Below are 23,062 nucleotides of genomic sequence, written 5' to 3'. Positions count from 1 at the left end.
GACAGTAATACCCCTAGTTGGTTGATGTGTTCACAAATATGAAACATCACTGCAATGAGTACAAGACAGAAATACCCCTAGTTGGTTGATGTGTTCACAAATATGAAACATCACTGCAATGAGTACAAGACAGTAATACCCCTAGTTGGTTGATGTGTTCACAAATATGAAACTTCACTGCAATGAGTACAAGACGGAAATACCCCTAGTTGGTTGATGTGTTCACAAATATGAAACACCACTGCAATGAGTACAAGACAGAAATACCCCTAGTTGGTTGATGTGTTCACAAATATGAAACATCACTGCAATGAGTACAAGACAGTAATACCCCTAGTTGGTTGATGTGTTCACAAATATGAAACACCACTGCAATGAGTACAAGACAGAAATACCCCTAGTTGGTTGATGTGTTCACAAATATGAAACATCACTGCAATGAGTACAAGACAGAAATACCCCTAGTTGGTTGATGTGTTCACAAATATGAAACATCACTGCAATGAGTACAAGACAGAAATACCCCTAGTTGGTTGATGTGTTCACAAATATGAAACATCACTGCAATGAGTACAAGACAGAAATACCCCTAGTTGGTTGATGTGTTCACAAATATGAAACATCACTGCAATGAGTACAAGACAGAAATACCCCTAGTTGGTTGATGTGTTCACAAATATGAAACATCACTGCAATGAGTACAAGACAGAAATACCCCTAGTTGGTTGATGTGTTCACAAATATGAAACACCACTGCAATGAGTACAAGACAGAAATACCCCTAGTTGGTTGATGTGTTCACAAATATGAAACACCACTGCAATGAGTACAAGACAGAAATACCCCTAGTTGGTTGATGTGTTCACAAATATGAAACACCACTGCAATGAGTACAAGACAGTAATACCCCTAGTTGGTTGATGTGTTCACAAATATGAAACACCACTGCAATGAGTACAAGACAGAAATACCCCTAGTTGGTTGATGTGTTCACAAATATGAAACATCACAGCAATGAGTACAAGACAGAAATACCCCTAGTTGGTTGATGTGTTCACAAATATGAAACACCACTGCAATGAGTACAAGACAGTAATACCCCTAGTTGGTTGATGTGTTCACAAATATGAAACACCACTGCAATGAGTACAAGACAGTAATACCCCTAGTTGGTTGATGTGTTCACAAATATGAAACACCACTGCAAGGAGTACAAGACAGAAATACCCCTAGTTGGTTGATGTGTTCACAAATATGAAACATCACTGCAATGAGTACAAGACAGAAATACCCCTAGTTGGTTGATGTGTTCACAAATATGAAACATCACAGCAATGAGTACAAGACAGAAATACCCCTAGTTGGTTGATGTGTTCACAAATATGAAACACCACTGCAATGAGTACAAGACAGTAATACCCCTAGTTGGTTGATGTGTTCACAAATATGAAACACCACTGCAATGAGTACAAGACAGTAATACCCCTAGTTGGTTGATGTGTTCACAAATATGAAACATCACTGCAATGAGTACAAGACAGAAATACCCCTAGTTGGTTGATGTGTTCACAAATATGAAACATCACTGCAATGAGTACAAGACAGTAATACCCCTAGTTGGTTGATGTGTTCACAAATATGAAACATCACTGCAATGAGTACAAGACGGAAATACCCCTAGTTGGTTGATGTGTTCACAAATATGAAACACCACTGCAATGAGTACAAGACAGAAATACCCCTAGTTGGTTGATGTGTTCACAAATATGAAACATCACTGCAATGAGTACAAGACAGTAATACCCCTAGTTGGTTGATGTGTTCACAAATATGAAACACCACTGCAATGAGTACAAGACAGAAATACCCCTAGTTGGTTGATGTGTTCACAAATATGAAACATCACTGCAATGAGTACAAGACAGAAATACCCCTAGTTGGTTGATGTGTTCACAAATATGAAACACCACTGCAATGAGTACAAGACAGAAATACCCCTAGTTGGTTGATGTGTTCACAAATATGAAACACCACTGCAATGAGTACAAGACAGAAATACCCCTAGTTGGTTGATGTGTTCACAAATATGAAACATCACTGCAATGAGTACAAGACAGAAATACCCCTAGTTGGTTGATGTGTTCACAAATATGAAACATCACTGCAATGAGTACAAGACAGAAATACCCCTAGTTGGTTGATGTGTTCACAAATATCAAACATCACTGCAATGAGTACAAGACAGAAATACCCCTAGTTGGTTGATGTGTTCACAAATATGAAACATCACTGCAATGAGTACAAGATAGAAATACCCCTAGTTGGTTGATGTGTTCACAAATATGAAACATCACTGCAATGAGTACAAGATAGAAATACCCCTAGTTGGTTGATGTGTTCACAAATATGAAACATCACTGCAATGAGTACAAGACAGTAATACCCCTAGTTGGTTGATGTGTTCACAAATATGAAACATCACTGCAATGAGTACAAGACAGAAATACCCCTAGTTGGTTGATGTGTTCACAAATATGAAACATCACTGCAATGAGTACAAGACAGAAATACCCCTAGTTGGTTGATGTGTTCACAAATAAGAAACACAACTGCAATGAGTACAAGACAGAAATACCCCTAGTTGGTTGATGTGTTCACAAATAAGAAACATCACTGCAATGAGTACAAGACAGAAATACCCCTAGTTGGTTGATGTGTTCACAAATATGAAACACCACTGCAATGAGTACAAGACAGAAATACCCCTAGTTGGTTGATGTGTTCACAAATATGAAACATCACTGCAATGAGTACAAGACAGAAATACCCCTAGTTGGTTGATGTGTTCACAAATATGAAACATCACTGCAATGAGTACAAGACAGAAATACCTTTAGTTGATTGATGTGTTCACAAATATGAAACATCACTGCAATGAGTACAAGACAGAAATACCTTTAGTTGATTGATGTGTTCACAAATATGAAACATCACTGCAATGAGTACAAGACAGAAATACCCCTAGTTGGTTGATGTGTTCACATATATGAAACACCACTGCAATTGGCATTGGTAGTTCATGGGCATTTTCAGTTTTTATCTTAGAAGTTCTGTCACACTCTTTCCAAGTAGTAAAAATATTTTTGAAAAGGTTGACTATTTCACAACGCTCTTGTCTCTTGCCTTTCTTCAATAATCATTTGCTTAAGCATGTCCTGTTCTCTCAGCTCTCTTTCTTATTCGATCTCCATTGCTTTTCTCATATTCTTTTGTTCAAACTCCATAAAACTCTGAAACATGGCACCCATGCTTCTTTCCAATTTGCTCTCTCTCTGATTTCCTTTTTTAGCACTATTTGTCTCTGTGAAAATATGAAAAATACAAATTAACATTCCAGATTTCAATCTACACCACTAAAGATTTATCAAAAATAATATTCAACCTTTTTATATATATATTATTTTTATATTATATAATAAACTTAAACTAGCAGCTGATATAGTTCCGCTGTTTGTGATGCATGCTCTGAAATCAATGACTAAGAAGCAATTTAAACTTAATGCTAGCTGCTTTAATATCGCAAGACACCAGCTTTCTTGATTTTGTTGCAGAGAATTGAAGATATCTTTACGAAATGGACTAATAATCTAATGGAGGTCTACCCAAGCTGCATGTGTACAAGAATTTGGACTACTGGTTTGAAGGACAAGTCAAAAATATGTTTTTTGATGAAAAATGATGAAAATATTTGCTAAAAATAGAGACAGGAAGTGAACAAATCTGACAGAGGTCCACCCAAGGTACCTACAAATAAAGTTATAAAGCAATCAGGTTAGAGGTTTTCAAGAACAAGTTGAAATCATACTTGCGGTTTTCAAAAAAAAGTCGAAAATATCACTATATCACAATATCACATGACAAAAATATTCACCAAAATATATCACTTTTTACAAAAAATAACAAAATTATTTACCAAAATTAGAGGATTAAAGATATCATCACAAAATGAACAAATCTGAGAGAGGTCCACATGTAGTACCTATAGATGTAATATAAAGGCAAATGGACTTGCGGTTTTCAACAAGAAGTCGGAAATATGACTTTTTACCAAAATAGACAAAAATATTCACCAAAATTGAATTGAAGATATGATTATGAAATGAACAAATCTAGGAGAGGTCTACCCAAAGTACATATACACCAAGTATCAAAGCATTCAGGCTTGTAGTTTTCAAAAAACATTGACACAGACAACGACGGACAATCACTCATATGATAAGTTCCGCTCGATAAAGTCAACAGCGGAGCTAAAAAAGTAAAACCCAAATAGAAATATTTAGCCAGTATAATGATATTTATTTAGCTAAATGTGCCGCATCCTATTTACAGTTATTATTATGCAAATTTACTATCTTTCAATTGTTCGTGTCTGACATGTGTTGTAACCAAATGATGATGAAAATACAAGACACTGCAGGTAGAAATTATGTTAAGCAAATAGTTCAAAAACTAGCATAATTGTAATCCATCTTCCAAGTGCATGCAATTCAAAGGAATGCTTTAAGTATACCTTCTTCAGTTGAATCATTTGAGACAGGACTGTCACTTGTGTTTGGATTGTCTTGAATATCACTGGAATCATGAGTCAGTGTTACTTCATCTGCATCACCTTCTTCCTGTTTTCTAAAAATATAAAAGATATGAAAAATCTGTGTGGAATGGCTAAAGTGACTGAATACTACATTATTGACAATGTAACAAAGCAACACATTATTTTACATAGTTTGATATAAAACAAACTGAATATAGCTATTTGCATACAAGTTATAGGACTGGAAGCAAAATACATTAATTAAAGGCCCAATTCACTTACCCCGGGCAAGTGTGAATTGGAGGTGTGGCTATGCTAATGAGTGTTGTTAATCACTTGCATAGCCTATGACCACAGTCCCTCTATCAGAGGGACTGTGCTATGGCGCATCCTGTTTCAGCGGTCCAACATCACGTGACTTTATTTATAAACTACTATCACGTGACTTTGATTGACAGTAGTTAATTATTCGAGATTAGTAGTGCGTCCCGTTCCCCGGTTCGTGTTTTTGACTTTTATTTGCCAAAATCTCAGCTCGTACACTGTTTATTGTCATAAATACTACACACAGTCACTGCTGTGGTATTTATAGTCACATGCATCTACTTTGGCACAACATAATCAACCTGTGAGTTTGAGAAAACATGTCTTTACCGATGCTTGGCTAGAGCTTATTATTACAGCGTGACAAGCAAGGAAATAATCCTAGGAGCGTATTTATAGTATACCTGGGCCTTTAAGTTTCAAAACGTTCGAAACACACGACTACACACAATTCACCATTCTAAACTGGCATCTTAGTCAACTACAATTTGGTATTCGGTCCAAAATCAGAAGATCTGAACGTCGCAAAATGTTGTCAGTGACTAATTTTTTAATAAAAATGTATTTCCCAAACCCTGTCTATTCACTACTAATAACCAAGTCTACTGGGGGATTTATTGCGTGTCTGTATCCCAAAAACTGTTTCAGTTATTCGTAGTAGGGACATGTTGCTGTTTTTATCATCGGTGTCTTTAAAAAATTTCTTAAGCTTCTTCAATCTCCATTGAATCTGTTCAGTTGTCCTTACAAACCCAAGATCCATAAGTTCTGATACCATTTTTCTGTTTCTAGCTGAACTGTCAAACGGATATATATTAGGGCGCGGATCTCTTCGTAAATTACGAGAAATTGATGACATGGCAACTCCTGAGACGCCATAATTGAAATGAGAGGTTACTCGAATAAGACGATTGAGGGCGTGATTTTGGCTTGAATAGTTGGGCCCCGATGCGTATACACGATCGAAGCCATGTCGAGACTCAACCCTATCTGAGTTCAACACCGGGGTTTTAGTGGAGCCGAACTTGGCTCGAGCCGAACACATATACACGGCCATTTTTGATGGCTCAAGCCGTTGGGCTCCGATAAAATACTGTGAAAGTAGCAAATGTAAATGTTCCTGACTGGAAGACTTCATTGACACTTCTAGGGATTAGTGTTATCAGTTTGTAAATAAACTATGAGGGCTTCTGTATAAACATACACTGTGCATGTGATCAACAACAATAATTAACACACCCATATACCTCCAATAAACAAAGTATACTCACTCTTTATATCAATTCCATTGGAGTCAGTGATTTATTTCTGTGTTTGTCTAACATGCCTAGGATTTGTTGTTCTCATTTCTATGGTCCACATAGAACTGTATTTTGGATACTGCGTCATCAATTACTGGGCCGTGACCAGGATAGAGAACACATGGCTTCAAGTCAATTATTTTATGCAAAGATTTCATGTAATCGTACAGGTCTTTAAATACCTTGATAAAACAAAATATATTTACCATTGTGAAATAAAATATTAAAATTAATTCTAAAATATATTTACTAAATAATATGTGAAAATATGTAATAATAGAAATATCATAATAATTTATTAATCCTTAGAAGTAGCTTTCATTGGTTGTCAATAATAAAATACAAAACATTTAATATAATGTAGTTGTCTTTTTATTGATAAAATTCATCTTTGCTAATTTAGCAAAAAGATCAGTTATGTGAAAATTGTAATAATAAGACTAACAAAATTGGTTAAAGGGCAGCGGTTTTCACACCACACATGTGCAAGACTTGTGTTTATAAAAAGTGATTTTCCCATAACCCAATGCATTCTCCCAGTGGCAAGCACTAAATACCGATGTTAATATGTGACCAATATCTCACACATGGTCACTGCGATAAGAACTGTTCTTTAAATTATCTGAGAAATCTAGACCACCAGAATAAAAACATAGTTGAATGCTGGTGACCTTGCCCTTTGTTATATAATATAATTCCCTTTCTCATAGTTATAATAAAAAAGATTGGCAACTATATTCATAACGCATTTCAATCAAGGAATGAAAATGCCATTTGATATGTAACACTTGCTTTATCCTATTAACAACTAACTTTCTTTTTGTAGTAGTAGTTATCACAACTAATCTTTATTGCTATTAACTGATAGAAACATTGTATTTCTAAGGATGCAATAAAGTTATTATTATTATTATTATTATTAGTTTGTTTCAATATAAATATGCATTGTCATAATTAATTTTGAATACAAACAATTTTTGGGTTAAACCAACAGTGGGGAATCAGTCTACTGAATGTCCTTAAAAGATGTACAGTACAGTTCTGCTTTGTATGCAAATCAACTTAAATAGTTCGTTGGTGCCCAGTGGAGGGAGAAGTCAAAAGTACTGTTGCCTCCTGAGAATCTACATCTTCAAACACTGCAATCTTTGTTTTTAAACTAGTATTATAAAAACTCTATCATTCTGTTCCAATAGCTGAAACATATTCCTGTGAGTTTTCATTTGTCGAATGAACTCTTTGTCAAATACAGAATACATATTTTAGTACAATTTTCTTTTCAAAATGTGCAACATTATGCTTTTTATGTATTTTTTATGAATTGTTTTTGATTTGATAAATTTGAACTAAACATATTTTCTATTCACTTCAGATCTTGATCAAAGTTAGGCACCCAGTTCATAGGAGTGCTAATATTGATTTTCTGACATCTTGTTTTCTACAAAGATTTTATCGGTAGGTTTGCAAATGTGTATCAGACTGTGCAAAAAATCTCTCCATGAGTTGGTTTTGAAACCCAGTATAGTATTCCCATGGGATTTGGGGGATACATTACCAAAGATATTATTACAAGATAAATGATTTGCTTCATTGAACACTTACAACAATGCATATTTCCACTGAGATCAGTGAATTGTGATGTGTATCACCAGGGATTAGTCAAGAAGAAACAATCAAAATATTTTATCAGATTTTCTCAATTTTTGCATGATATTTTAATACAGGACATCTGTTGTTCAAACTCAGGAAAGACTTTATAATGATGAATAAGGTGATCAAGTTTGATGAAGTTTTAAATAGAATTAGTAAAGTTATTATGCACACAATAACAATTATTAACGACAACGACAGACAAAATTTTCCCCTTAATATACCTTTCTCTTCCATCTTTGATGGTACTGACAAGGTAAAAATGATGAAAGTCTTTTCCCAGTCCGGGATGAAAACAAACTACAATAAACTCAACACCTTAGTTAAGACCCAAGGAGGGTGGTGTCTTACCTTGCCTGTGCTGTCCCACAAGCAAGAAGCCAAAATGCTGCTATGGTGACAGGGTTCGGTGTGCCTGAGAAAGCTAGACCTCAACCCGATTTCAGGGGTAATAAGCTTGAAGTAAAGACTGAAACAGTCCTGCGTGAGGGGTTTAGGTCGAAAAAAGCGAAACCTGGGAGCTTCCTGGAAGTGCTAGTGGTACAGAAAATTTGTCCGCAAAAATGCTGAGACTGACTTATCACCTATGCACAGAGGCCACTGGTCGTTTGGGCTCGGTAAGTAATCAAAGTCTGACCCGCTACGATGGGGCCTAACCTGAAGAGACCCTGCTCAATAGATTGGGTGTCTCTTAGGTAGTAGTTGATAAAGATGTTCTGCATTCTCCAGAATGCCTGCCCTCATGCGCTCGTACTTGGTGGCTCTGCAAGGTCTGTGTTGAGGAGGATAATGTATTATAGATCTCCAGTACAGTCGCAGTAATACACCTAGCGATGGGAGTCAGGGAGGCTGGCTTATCCTGTTTGCCAGGGCCGTAACACAAAAACAAGTGTTCAGTTTCGTAAACCTGGTACGCTTCTTGTAGCAACTCAACACTCGAACCAGGCAGGGAAGCAATTCCTCCTGACAGCCGGGGGATGACGATCAGCTGAGGATCGTGTCCTGGGATTTGGTTCTTTGCGAGAAATCCGATTCGTGTCTTCAGCACAACTTGATCGTCCATAAAGGCAGCGCATCTGTCCACAAAGGACAGTGCACCTAGCTCTGACCGGCACCTACCTGAGGCGAGGGCCAGTAGGAAGACTGTTTTCCACAATTTGAAATACTGTCTTAGCCCCGGCAGTAAATCCTATACAAATTGGAATATTGGCCAAGCCCCGGCATTAAATTTTGCACAAATTGGAATATTGCTCGAGTTCTAGCACTAAACCCTGCATAAATTGCAATATTGGCAAGCCATAATCCTAAATCGCATACAAATTGCAATATTGGCCCAGCCCTGGCACTAAATTTTGCACAAATTGGAATATTGGACTAGCCCTGGCACTAAATGCTATACAAATTACTATATTGACTATGTTCCGGCACAAAATCCAGCACAAAATGCAATAGTGTCCAAGGTCTGGCACTAAATCCCACACAAATTGCAATATAGGCCTAGCGGCCCGGAACAAATTGCAATATTGGCTCAGCCCCGGCACTAAATTTTGCACAAATTGCAATATTGTACAAGCCCTGGCGCTAAATCCCACACAATTTGCAATATAGACCCATCCTCGTCACTAAACGATGCACAAATTGCAATATTGGTCAAGCTCCGACACAAAATCACACACAAAATGCAATAGTGGCCCAGGCCCAGCACTAAATCCAACACAAATTACAATATTGGCTCAGGCTGGTTCTAAATGCCTCGGTAGACAATTCTGTACAAATTTAAATATTGGCTCAGCCCCGGCACTAAATTTTGCACAAACTAAAATATTAGACTAGCCCTGGCACCAAATGCCATAGAAATTGCAATATTGGCCCCTGCCTCGTCATTAAACAACACACAAATTGCAATAATGGCCCAGCTGAACTACAGGCACATAATCTCTCACAATTTGCAATATTGACTTAGCCCTGTCACTAAACAATGCACAAATTGCAATATTGGCACAGCCCCGGTACAAAATTACACCTCAATTGCAATATTGGCTCATCCCCAGCACTAAATCCTGCACAAATTCCAATATAGGCCCAGCCCGGTACTAAATTTCACCCAAATTAGAATATTGGACTAGCCCTTGCACCAAATGCCACAGAAATTGCAATATTGGCCTCTACCTCGTCATTAAACGACGCACAAATTGCAATATCCCACACCCAGCCCCAGCACAAAATTACACATGAATTGCAATAATGGCCAAGCCTCGCAACTAAAACCTGTACAAATTCCAAAATTAGCCCAACCCAGGGACTAAATTTCACACAAATTGCAATATTGCATTAGTCCCAGCAATAAAGCCTGCACAAATTGCAATATTGGACCAGCCCTGGCACTAAATTTTGCACAAATTGCAATTTTCGTCTAACTACAGGTACATAATCCCGCACAAATTGCAATATTGGACAAGCCTGGCACTAAATGCTGCACAAATTGAAATATTGGCCCAGCCCTGTCACTAAACAACACACAAATTGAAATATTGGCCCAGCCCTGTCACTAAACAACACACAAATTGAAATATTGGCCCAGCCCTGTCACTAAACAACACACAATTTGAAATATTGGCCAAGCCCCGGCACTAAATTCCACACGAATTGCAATATTGGCACAGCCTCGGGTCTAAAACCTGCACAAATTCCAATATTGGCCCAGTCCTGGCACTAAATCCCACACAAATTGCAATATTGCATTAGTCCCAGCAATAAATCCTGCACAAATTGCAATATTGGACCAGCCCGGCACAAATTTTTGCCCAAATTGAAATATTTGGCCAGCTCTGTCACTAAACAATGCACAATTTGAAATATTGGTCTAGGCCCGGCAATATATCCTGTACAAATTGCAATATTGGCCCAGTCCGGGGACTAAATTTCGCACAAATTGGAATATTGGCCTAGCCCCGGCACTAAATTCTACACAAATTGCAATATAGGCCTAGCCCGGGGACTAAATTTCACACAAATTACAATATTGGCCCAGCACAGGCACTAAATTTCGCACAAATTGCAATATTGACCTAACTACAGGCACATAATCCCGCACAAATTCCAATATTGGACAAGCCTGGCACTAAATGCTGCACAAATTGAAATATTGGCCCAGCTCTGTCACTAAACAACACACAATTTGAAATATTGGCCAAGCCCCGGCACTAAATTCCACACGAATTGCAATATTGGCACAGCCTCGGGTCTAAAACCTGCACAAATTCCAATATTGGCCCAGTCCTGGCACTAAATCCCACACAAATTGCAATATTGCATTAGTCCCAGCAATAAATCCTGCACAAATTGCAATATTGGACCAGCCCAGCACAAATTTTTGCCCAAATTGGAATATTTGGCCAGCTCTGTCACTAAACAATGCACAATTTGAAATATTGGTCTAGGCCCGGCAATATATCCTGTACAAATTGCAATATTGGCCCAGTCCCGGGACTAAATTTCGCACAAATTGGAATATTGGCCTAGCCCCGGCACTAAATTCTACACAAATGGCAATATTGGCCTGCCCGGTACTAAAACCCACGCAAATTACAATATTGGCCAAGCTCCGGCACAAAATAACACACAAAATGCAATAGTGGCCAAGTCCCGGCACTAAATCCCACACAAATTGCAATATAGGCCTAGCCCGGGGACTAAATTTCACACAAATTACAATATTGGCCCAGCACAGGCACTAAATTTCGCACAAATTGCAATATTGACCTAACTACAGGCACATAATCCCGCACAAATTCCAATATTGGCCCACTCCCGGCATTAAATTTCGCACAAATTGGAATATTGGCCTAGCCCCGGCACTAAATCCTGTACAAATGGCAATATTGGCCAAGCCCCGGCACTAAATTTCACACAAATTGCAATATTGCCCTAATTCTAGCAATATATCCTGAATAAATTGCAATACTGGCAAGCCTTGATCCTAAATCGCATACAAATTGCAATATTGGCTCTGCCCTGGTACAAAATACTGCACGAATTGAAATATTGTCCCAGCCCTGGCACTAAATTTCGCACAAAATCCAATATTGCCCTAGTCACAGCAATAAATCCTACACAAATTGCTATATTAGCCCGCCTCCAGCACTCAATTTTGCAAAAATTAGAATATTGGACGAGCCCTAGCACCAAATGCCACAGACATTGCAATATTGGCCTAGCCACCGACACTAAATCCTGTGCAAATTGCAATATTAAACCAGCCCAGCACTAAATGCTGTACAAATTGAAATATTTGCTTGCCAAGTACAAAATTCTGCACAAATTGAAATATTGGCCCAGCCCTGGCACTAAATCCTACACAAATTACAATATTGGCCATGTTCCGGCACAAACTCATGCACAAAATACAATAGTGGCCCAGGCTCACACTAAATCTAACAGAAATTACAATATTGGCCCAGTCCTGTCGCTAAACATTGCACAATTTGAAATATTTGCCTAGTCCTGGCTCTAAATCCTGCAAAAATGACAATATTGGCCAAGTCCCAGAAATAAATTCCAGACAAATTGGAATATTGGCCGCCGGCACCAAATGCTGTACAAATTGAAATATTGGCCCCCCACCGGTACAAAATTCTGCACGAATTGAAATATTGGCCAAACCCTGGCACAAAATCCTGCATAAAATGCAATAGTGGCCTAGGTCAGGCACTAAACAACGCACAAATTGCAATATTGGACTAGCCCTTGCATTAAATGCCACAGAAATTGCAATATTGGCCCCGCCTCGTCATTAAACAACGCACAAATTCCAATATTGGCCTAGCCCAGGAACTAAACTTCACATAAATTCCAATATTGCCCTAGTCCCAGCAATAAATTCTGCACAAATTGCAATATTGGCCTTACTACATGTATGTACCAAATTTGAATGAAAACTGACAAAGCATGTCCAAAATACAACATTTTTTAAAAAACAAGATGGCTGCCAGTCGGCCTTTTTGAATCAAATCGCTAAACCACTGCATCTACATATGTCCCATGAAAAGTACTAGGCACATGCAAAGAGTGAATGGAATCGGTTCTGAAATATTACTCCAAATGGAGGGACAACCACACACACAGACGGACGGAGACGAGCGGGCACTAATAAAGTATTTTACAGTATTGGTGTTACATATAGATCTTGGTAGTAGTCACTAATGATGTTAGGCAAAATAAGTGTAAGCAAACCTTTAAAATAAAGTAATTAAACCTGACATGATTTTTTTTATTCAGTACACAACAGAAAATCAGTAGATATTACAACATAACAACACTATTGAGGCAAAAACAAGTGTAAAGAACTGTTAACTATGACACACATTAGTTAGACCTTGTAGCTGTGATAAATTCTACATTCAGACTCCATACTGCACAGCTGACACTGACATCAGTAATACACAACAATTATTTGTTTATGAACTTTAGTCAATCCCAAATAACCATTGTATGCAGGAATCAAAGTGTTCAGACAATTGCATGAATAATAGTATCTAAAACTTGGGGAGAAGTATAGCACTCATATCGCTTAATGTTGTCAACTGTGAAATGTAGTGGTCTAATGAATACTAATTTTACTGTTCATTGTCTAACCAATCTCAATAAATTCAGATCCACTAATTATTCGTTAAATGTTTTAGTGGTCTGACTACACTGCACCGGGGTCACGTCAGATTGACCTTTCGATGCACCAATCAAATCGCTTGTTAGACTGTGGTCATGACGGTGAGTCAATGAAGCAGCCGCTCTGATTGGCCAATTTCTTAGCCCTGTGCTAATACGATATTCATAGTAAAAGGTCAATCTGACGTGACCTCTAATCGAATGTATTCAGATCCACAATGTGTAAGTGAAAAATTTGTGGATCTGAATTTATTGAGATTGTTGTCTAACATCCAAAGTATCACTTACATGATAAGCTGACTGTAATAATGCCTACACAATATCATTAAGACAATGCAACAAAAACATTGAATTTTACCCATGACTCAATTCTATAACAAATATAACAAATTAAAAATACAGAGAATTGGAGTGAAAGCGAGTTTCTGAAATTTAAACATCCCATAACTATAACCAACAATCATTCCAAATAACATTGAAGCAGATATATAGAAAAAAAATATGTAAACCAGTGGAAGTCACAAATCTCAAAAGATAATAGTAAACTTAGAACATTTGCAAAAATCCAATTCAAATATTCTTTTGAGCCACATTTGACATTCAAAACATTAATCACAGAAGTGCATTATTAAAATTGAAAACAAGCTTGAAATTGAAAGGGCAGGTAAATGAAAGAAAATGCTTGCCATGTTTTTATTATCCTATATCTGTACAGCGTTCTAGGCTGGCTGGCAAAATAATCTAAGTCATCAAAAGGTACGTGTACTGTAGACAATTTCCATGACGGTGCATTGCATGCATGGAATCAACGTCATGATTTGTGCGTGTCAATTTATCTGCTTTTTTCAACAAATAATTCACTTTTTTCTCCCAGGAAAACGTCGTCAATCTTATTTTATTTACCTTAACTTTGTCTTGACAGCACAAATTATACCCAAGTGTCTTTGGTTTATTTCTGGCACCCAAAATTGATTCTTGATTCAGTCCTAATTACACATGAAAATACTGCTGCCTACGGCGGGTCCCGGGACCATTGCGTCCAGTGGTTAATTTAGTTCTAAAATACACGCCACAATTTTTGTTGATCATGTCAATTATATTCTAAAAAAAAGTTTCAAATAAAAATGTCAAATCAAAGAAAGCTTAGAAAGAACTCCCGTGTGCTGAGAGTATTGGAGACATATTAAAAGTTAAGTCAAAATTCATGATTTGCTTTTCAAGCAAGAAGCATGGCAACTAATTTTTGCCTGCTATTTGAGATGCATAAATTAAAAAAATTAAAAAGGTAATTAATATGATCTGATTTTAATTCAAAACTGAGAGGATCTGCGCATTGTTCTGGAGCATCAATGTACCAAGTTTCATTGAAATGGAATAATTAATATGCACTGATTTTAATCCAAAACTCATCAGGTCTGTGCATTGTCCTGGAAAATCTATGTACCAAGATTCACTGAAATGAAATAATTAGTACTTGCGATACCAGTGTAAAAGTCAAAAATTAACTAATTATGCAAATTAGTTGATTAATATGCACACATTTTTACTTAAAATTAATTAGGTCTGTGTATTGTTCTAGAGCATCTATGTACCAAGTTTCATTGAAAAGTAATGAAGTAATAGTACATGAAATATCAAAAGCTGAATATTTATTAATTATGCTAATTAGGTAATTAATATTTCACATATCTGTCTGTGGATAGTCCTATGTATCTATACAAGTTTCATGGAAATGTGATTATTAGTACCCAAGATATCAGTGGGAAAGCCAAAAATTGACTAATCATTATGCAAATTAGGTTAATTTTATGCATGGATTTTTACCCAAAACTAATCACATCTGTACATTAGTCCAGAGCATCTATGTACCAAGCTTCATCAAAATCTAATGAATGGCTGATATTAGTGGAAAAGTCGAGGAACAGCTAAAAATTAGCTGATTATCATGCAAATCAGGTAATTAATATGCATGGATTTCAACTAAAACCTAATCAAATCTGCGCATTGCCCAGAGCATCTATGCACTAAGTTTCATTAAAAACCAACAGGGTTCTTGAGATATCAGTGGAACGAACGAACACACACACACACACACACACACACACACACATGGTAACTGTAAAGGCTTCCATTGTGTGCTTCGCACACTGGAGTCAAAAAGTAAACAATTTGTTGAATTGTTATGAAATGCAAGTAAAATTCAACTCAGTTTCATGATTTTGGTCACATGTGAACGCCCAATGTGATACGATGTGTTTTTTCATATACAAGATGACCTGAAACTTGACAACTAATTGCCTGAAGAAAGTCCATATTATAAATTAGAATAGTCTCTTCACTGAACAATGTAGACTGGCTACAGTTGGGAGATAATTAGTCCCCATTCGAACGCAGTCCGAAAATGGGGACTTATGTTTTGACTTCTGTGTGTCAGTCCGTGTGTGCGTGTATCCGTGCGTCCTGACCTGTATCTTAGAAATGCCTGGACCAATCACAATTAAACTTCACACATACATCATACATGATATTATACATATGCACGTCAATTTGTTTCACGATCTAATTTAAGATGGCCGAATTACGGCCATTTTTGTGCTAAAAATCATCAAAATCAAGCATTTTTCTGCTGTTTACAGATGGATTTTGTTCAAAATTGGTATATACGTTAGACAGTATAGGACCTTGATGCTCATCATTTTGTTTTTCAGATAAGATTCAAAAATAAGATTTTTTTAATGAATGTGGTTCTAGTGCCATATCTCTGGCTTGCTTTGACCGATTATGTTCAAATTTTAAATATTCATTATAGATCATGTCATAGATATACAGATATATTGGTTTGACGATCCTATTATAAAAATGGCCGTATAGTGGCCAATTTTTGTGCTACAAAATCATAAAAATCATTTCTCGGCTGTTTACAGATGGATTATGTTCAAACTTTATATATACATTATACATTATGGGACCTTGATGCAAATAATTTTGTTTTTCCGATAACATTTAAAATGGCTGACAGGCAGCCATTTTGTTTTAATGAATGGGCTTCTAGACCCATATCTCTGACTTGTTTTGGCTGATTATGTTCAAATTTTAAATATTCATTATACATCATGTCATAGATACAGATATATTGGTTTGACAATCCTATTCAAAATGGCCAAATGGTGGTCATTTTTGTGCGAACAGCGATTGGGGAACACATTTTTTTAAATTAAAAAGTACACCTATGTTTGAAAAATCGCCTCGACTGTGGCTAGTCTATGAACAAGGTTATGCACCCAAGGCCAACAAATCTATCTTCATGTATTTTATTGATCTTTAGCTACATGGCCACTGTCTTTTTTCAGGGTGAGCCATTTTAATAAAAATTTTTGTGTAACTGATTTGACAATACTGAACTAAGTGTTGGTTATTAGTTGATAATTGGTAAATTAAACAATATAGTAAAAAAAACTGAAAATTCTTTGTGTTGCTCTAAAATGAATTATAATTTGCGATGAGTTGTATGTTTCCATAAGCCTGCTTGTGAATGAATGAATGAATGACATTTTTATTTCACCAAATACAAAACAACATTAAAGGTAGAAATTGTACAGGTAGTAAATATATATAATTAAATAAATAAATAACGAATTCTACTTAAAGTACTTTCCTTTTTTTTGGTGGGGATTACAGATATACATGTTGTTCATCAGAACTAGTCGGATCCATAACCCCTGTATATATAGTTTCATAGTTTAATCACACAAATCTTCAAATGAAGAATCAAAGAATTTAATTTTGCTTTAAATATATGTCTCTTAGTGATGGTTTTAAATGCATCAGGCAATGAGTTCCAATGTTTTGTTGCAGAGTATTTTAGACTGTGTTGGTTGAGTGTAAGATTCAGTTTTGGAGTATAATAGTTCAAGCTACAGGCTAAGCGGGTTTGTGATTATGGGACAATGGATCCAAAAAGTAAATATCATGTACAAAATAGTTATTACAGAGATCAAAGATAAATAAAAAATGTCTAGTATTCTTTGTTTTTGGAAAAGAGGAGCAGTATGAGAAAGTGATGAGGCATACTATTTTTTTCTGTAAGAGATATATTGGTTGATGTAGAGTTGTAAAAGTTGACAGTAGTAGTTGACCCCAGATTTCGAACCAAGGAGTTGTATAAGAGAATAAGGATATGCCTAGGTACAAAATGACGAAATCAATCAAATTGTTGGCGCAATAACTTTGTAAATGTTATCAATGTGAGCTTTCAATGACATATTTGTCGTCCAGACCTGGTTACTACAGTCTGTTCTAGCATAGCACTCTCATCACTGTCACTATTTTCATCTTCTTCAATGCTGTTGCCTACTTTCTGGTCTGCAGTGTCATCATCCAGAGTCATCTGATTCTGATGTCTGTAGTGGGACTGGTGCCACTTGTGTTGGTGGCAATGAGGATGTTGCTCCTGGCGATGGTCTGTTGCCAGTGGTTTAGGTGGCAGTGTAGATGGATTGTCAGCTTTAATAAGACCTGTTTTGCAATAATGGATACTTCTTTTAATTATATTTACACATATTTTAAACACAAGAGATTTGCATGTACTGACATTTCATATTTATTTTTTTATTTTACATCTGTTAACAAAATACTTTCTAGATGTATATCTTTATTTTATTTTATTTAAATATATTCAGTTTATTTTGTGTTCAATAAAATGGCGTAAAGTAAAAAAAAATTGTGTCTCAATCTTTAAGAGAAAAATATTCGCCCTCCTTCAGCCTTGATGACAAGACACTCCCCTCCCCCCTCTGTTGCTTTTGGAAATATGCTGACCCGCCCCCCTCTGTTCCCCCCCCCCCCAGAATAATAAATGGTCATACCCTAATTCAGTTTTCACTGCTAGAAGTTCACGATTTCAGAGTTTGGTGATATTCTTGAAGACAGAATATCATGGATGTTTATGATATTGCATGCAGCGCGTGTTCGAATTTCATGTAAATAAACAATGTATTTTACATGTGTTGTATACGTCGCTATGAGTCCCATATCGAACAGGACGCGGTGCAATGACTGCCGCCCATTTGAAAACAGGGGTGGGATAAAAAAAAGTTAAGGTGCAAGGACATTTAAAACAAAATTTTTCGGTTTTGATAACTGCATGCAGAATAAAAAATTTAAATACAAAAAAAAATGTAGCATCCCCACCTCTGTCACAGGCCAGGCACACCCAGTAACGAAGATAACCAGGAACACGCCAGGTTCAACTATCAGTTGTGAAAGTTTGTACGACGCCATTTTGAAAGCCTGGCATTAGATACAAGCATGGAGGTAAAAAAGAGCTACCTCCATGGTACAAGTTAGGAAAGTGTATTTACTCAATGTATTAGTTATTATGTATTTCCTTGTTTTTGAATGCGGTGGCGAATGTGATCAACAAGTATGTAGGTAAAATCCCGGAGGTAAAATTAGCTTCATTCGATACCGGCGTGAAACTGTTCATAATAAACATTAATATAGGCAAAGCGGAGCTGTTGAAACTTTCCTTGTCCGGACATACAGTTCGTGTACATGCCTAAATTTCAATATTTACCTTCAAAAGCAGTGCTTAGATCAGTGCCAGTGTATCTGTGATATAAAGTCATGTTGGTCGATTACTCGGTGAACTGATAGGGGGACATTTCACAGCTTTCTAATCCACCACCACAGGCTGTCGATAGAGAGCGCTGTATATATTTGAATACTAACTTGATTATAAAATTACCTAAGATGTAAAATGAAAGGAGTAATTCATTCACGTGTCTTGCCTTTTGGCCAAAAAACGAACAACAGATTGTACTCCCGTAATAATAAACAAATGTAGCATTATATCAACGATATAAAAATATTTCTTATTTGTCCGTTAATTTTGAGAAATTGAATTAACTCAGTTTTTGAGTCATTTATTACAAATAATACCACGAGTCGGTATTTGTACAAACATCACTAAACATATATCGACTATAATTGATAAACCTTTGAAATGAGTGAGTGTTGGATGCTCTACATCCCATCCTAAAAGCCTGCCGACCATATCACCGATATCCTGACGAGGGCACGTGAGTTACGCCTTCCGCAGTACTCCAAACCCAACATCTTGTTGAAAACAGTCTGTGATTTTGCCCACAATGCAAACACGGCCCTGTGTTACCATGACCACCAAAATGAATATTCATTGAAACTCATTGCAAGAAGGAGTGAACTTTGCGAATTCGCAGTATAGATCCTACCGACAAGACGCACAATATTCCGGTATGCGTTAGTAGGATCTGAGACGAGGGCGCCACTCACGTCTACATGTCAAGCTATATCATAAAAAGGAAAATACTCAATCAATAAACATGTGTTGATAATGTAAACAATGTTTTATATGGTATGTCAGGGATATTCCATTTCAATCAACAACCACGTAAAACGTAAACATCTTCAAAATGTCGGCAGTTGATTTTATGATGTCATTGTAACTGTATTTTTGTTATTTGAATCGGGGAGCGGTCTTCCTAATCTATGGTACCAACAACATATTAAAATACTGTTTTTGTAAAAAGTGTTACTTAACAAAAGTGTAGATCGGGAGATAAATGCAGGTGCCAAACATGAAACACTCATTTGATGTCATCCCACGGATACGCAATTTTTGGGGCCACATTATATTTAGAAATCTATATTTTATTTGTTTTCATACAAAGAGTAAAACACAACCTATGTAATGTCTGGTGGCACAGGAAGTTAAATTTAAAATGTTCTATAAATGATAGAAAATAAACCTGTAAATAAACACCGTTTCAATTCGAGTAGGTAATCTAGTAGGTAGGCAACTTCAAGAAAGCATTTTTTATTTGAAATAAAATATATTTTCAATTGTTCAACTGTTTGCAAGATGCACTGGTAGTCGATTAGTCTAAATGACTCATGTCTTATACAATGTACAACAACATGTGTATGTGTTTCTGTCATTAGCTGATAACTGCAAAGGAACATTAAATCATATTTATAAACCGCATATTCTTGTTTTTGCTATTTTTTTTTAAAAAGTCACTTCAGCATGCAATAAATCTGCTAAACCGTGGAATATCTGACTTTTCTGAATATCGGACATGTGCAAAATTTCATTATATTAACCTGATCCAATTAATTTGACCGTGTAAAACCTATATCGCCATCAGATCTGATCGTGCAGTTGAAATAGCGAGGTAACATTGTCATGTACTCATTACGTGTCAAAAAATAAGATTGATCATTTTATCACTGGAACCAGAAATTAATGTTATCAATCGCGGTTTGAACAAGTTAAATCGTGGGCACATGATGGTTACTGTAACATCACGTGACCACGATTCATATAGTTTGTACTACGGCTGTGGTTGTTGCGTATTAACTTGTAATAAATCTGTTGCATAGTCTGGATCGGTAATCTCATATTCTCGGGAGCAAACATCCGGGCATTTTCACCGCCTGACAACCAGAACAATGAAAACAACGGTCGAAAACTATCAAAAAACTACATTTTGGTCTAGTAACATGTGCAGGATTACTGTTCAGAATTGTCTCAGAAGGTCGTGCTGTTTTCACCCGCGTTCCCTGCCACCTTGCATAGCCCATAGAACTTGAAATACATCATACAACTTTCAGTGACGTAGCTCCGCCCGAGAATGTGACTAATTGGTTACGTCATGCAACCCCGTAAATTCTCGAACGCCCATTGGCCAATTCAAAACAGCAGTGGTACATTACTATACTATATCTCTGCATATCCTTCACAGATTTGTTCAGTGTATTCCGGTTATTGCATGCATCAGGATCCTGACAGGTTCCATCAAATGAAATTATAAACTTTTCACGAATATTTAAAAATGTAAGACCTATATGAAAAGACGTCATACTCAGAAAGTCAAGCCTCCGTAATGAAATCAGCAGATATCGTGGCAGTGAAACGCAATTTTGAAATTTCTCGCATTTTAAACAATTTTAACATCTCTGGGGAAAAAGACAACAACACGTTACACATAAAAGGTGAAATATAAAAATAATTTCAAGACATTTGAAGAATCCGTAAGAATTGTGTTCTAATATTAGCTTGCAAAGTGAAATCCGGTTAATTCCAGTGTTTGTTGACACCAGTGACGTATTGTTTCCTCACGCCAAGCTATGTGATACTCTGATTCACAATGTTATCAGCAAACGCCGCGAAGTACGGAAGTGGTGAACAACACAGCCAGTCTTATCTACCGACAACATCTTTGTGAAATTATACACCTTTCAAGTGCGGAAACTTAAAATAGATACCCTATATCACAGTCCCTCAACAGTGTTGAGGGACTGTGCCTATATACATTCTAAAATCATACTGTTTCTAAAGTTGAGGTAACATGAATTCATGAGATTCCCTTTTTCCCACTTTATTACCCTAGCAAGGTACACGTTTATACGCGTCAAATAACTAAATAACACCCCTTTTACGCGTGTTTTTACTTCAGCTTACGTACCATATTTTATTCAGACCCCCCCCCCCCCCGTGTACGACACACTGGCCCAGAGCTTCAAAGCTGAATTCCCAAAATGTGTGATCTGCAGACCCCCTCCCCCACTGTAGGCAACATAATGGTTTTAATTTTAAACAGTTCATGAGAAATTGTATCCAACAAAATCTTGAATTTAGAAGTCATTTTAAAATACATGAAAATGCCCTTCAATCAGTGATTAGAATAATATGCCTTCATTACGAGTACGCTTAGTTCCAAGATTATATCACGAGCGCGAGAACTCCAATGTTTCAGGATTCGTGTCCATACCAACTTGAAATTGTGTTACGTTGATTGTAATAATGAATGGGAGTTACTCAGTATATGGGACTCACAGTGACGTACACAACGCGTGTAAAATACATTGTTTATTTACATGAACCACCACCCTTTAAATATGACATTGGAAAACAAACTCATTTTCAAACAACGAACTACAGAATACTCAGCTGGGTAGACTTTGTTTAATATTACAAACGTGGTTGTCTCGGGAGCAGACTCAGCTTCATTCGTGGCAGATTTTTTTGTAGTGAAACTTAAAGGCACAGTCCCCTATAGAGTGTTAAAGGGCGGTAGTCGTCGCGCCTGGTATGCGCGAGATATATGGGTCTCATATAAACAAAGATGGCGACTATGATTGTTGCGCAGATCAACGAGTACAAACTGAGACGTTACCAAACTTTAATTAGATATTTTTTTAGTTCATTAGAAGTAAACACCGGCGGTAATTAATGCAAGTGGCGCCCAGATCAAACCTCATACTTGTAGTTAGAAGAGCGCATTGGATTGTGGGAAATCAATGTTTATCAACACTAATGTTTTGTAGTGCGGTGGTTATAACAAAACACGTCACTACGTCTAGCTATTAAACGATTCGTATTATTTAAACATTTCGTTAAATTCCACATTTTGTACCGGAGAAGCTCCGACTTTAGAGCGAAACGTTGAAACAATACAAACAGTAAAACAAGCTAGTCACATGAATTTTT

The 23,062-nt window shown here is 36.8% G+C and overlaps 1 long non-coding RNA gene across 1 annotated transcript; it reads right to left on the bottom strand.

Annotated features, from left to right (window-relative positions):
• Positions 1 to 3,264: 3,264 nt before the first annotated feature.
• On the bottom strand, positions 3,265 to 19,192 carry LOC144347785 (uncharacterized). Its single transcript, XR_013419727.2, has 4 exons — positions 19,106 to 19,192; positions 6,187 to 6,398; positions 4,571 to 4,683; positions 3,265 to 3,361 (listed from the first exon to the last, which is right to left on the bottom strand). It is a non-coding gene; the product is annotated as an uncharacterized LOC144347785 (long non-coding RNA).
• Positions 19,193 to 23,062: the final 3,870 nt, after the last annotated feature.

This window comes from Saccoglossus kowalevskii, chromosome 20 (assembly GCF_978046115.1).
Source record: "Saccoglossus kowalevskii chromosome 20, keSacKowa6.1, whole genome shotgun sequence".
NCBI lineage: Eukaryota > Metazoa > Hemichordata > Enteropneusta > Harrimaniidae > Saccoglossus > Saccoglossus kowalevskii.
The sequence above is the reverse complement of the archived record's forward strand: the minus strand, read 5'-3'. Positions and strand labels throughout refer to the sequence as shown.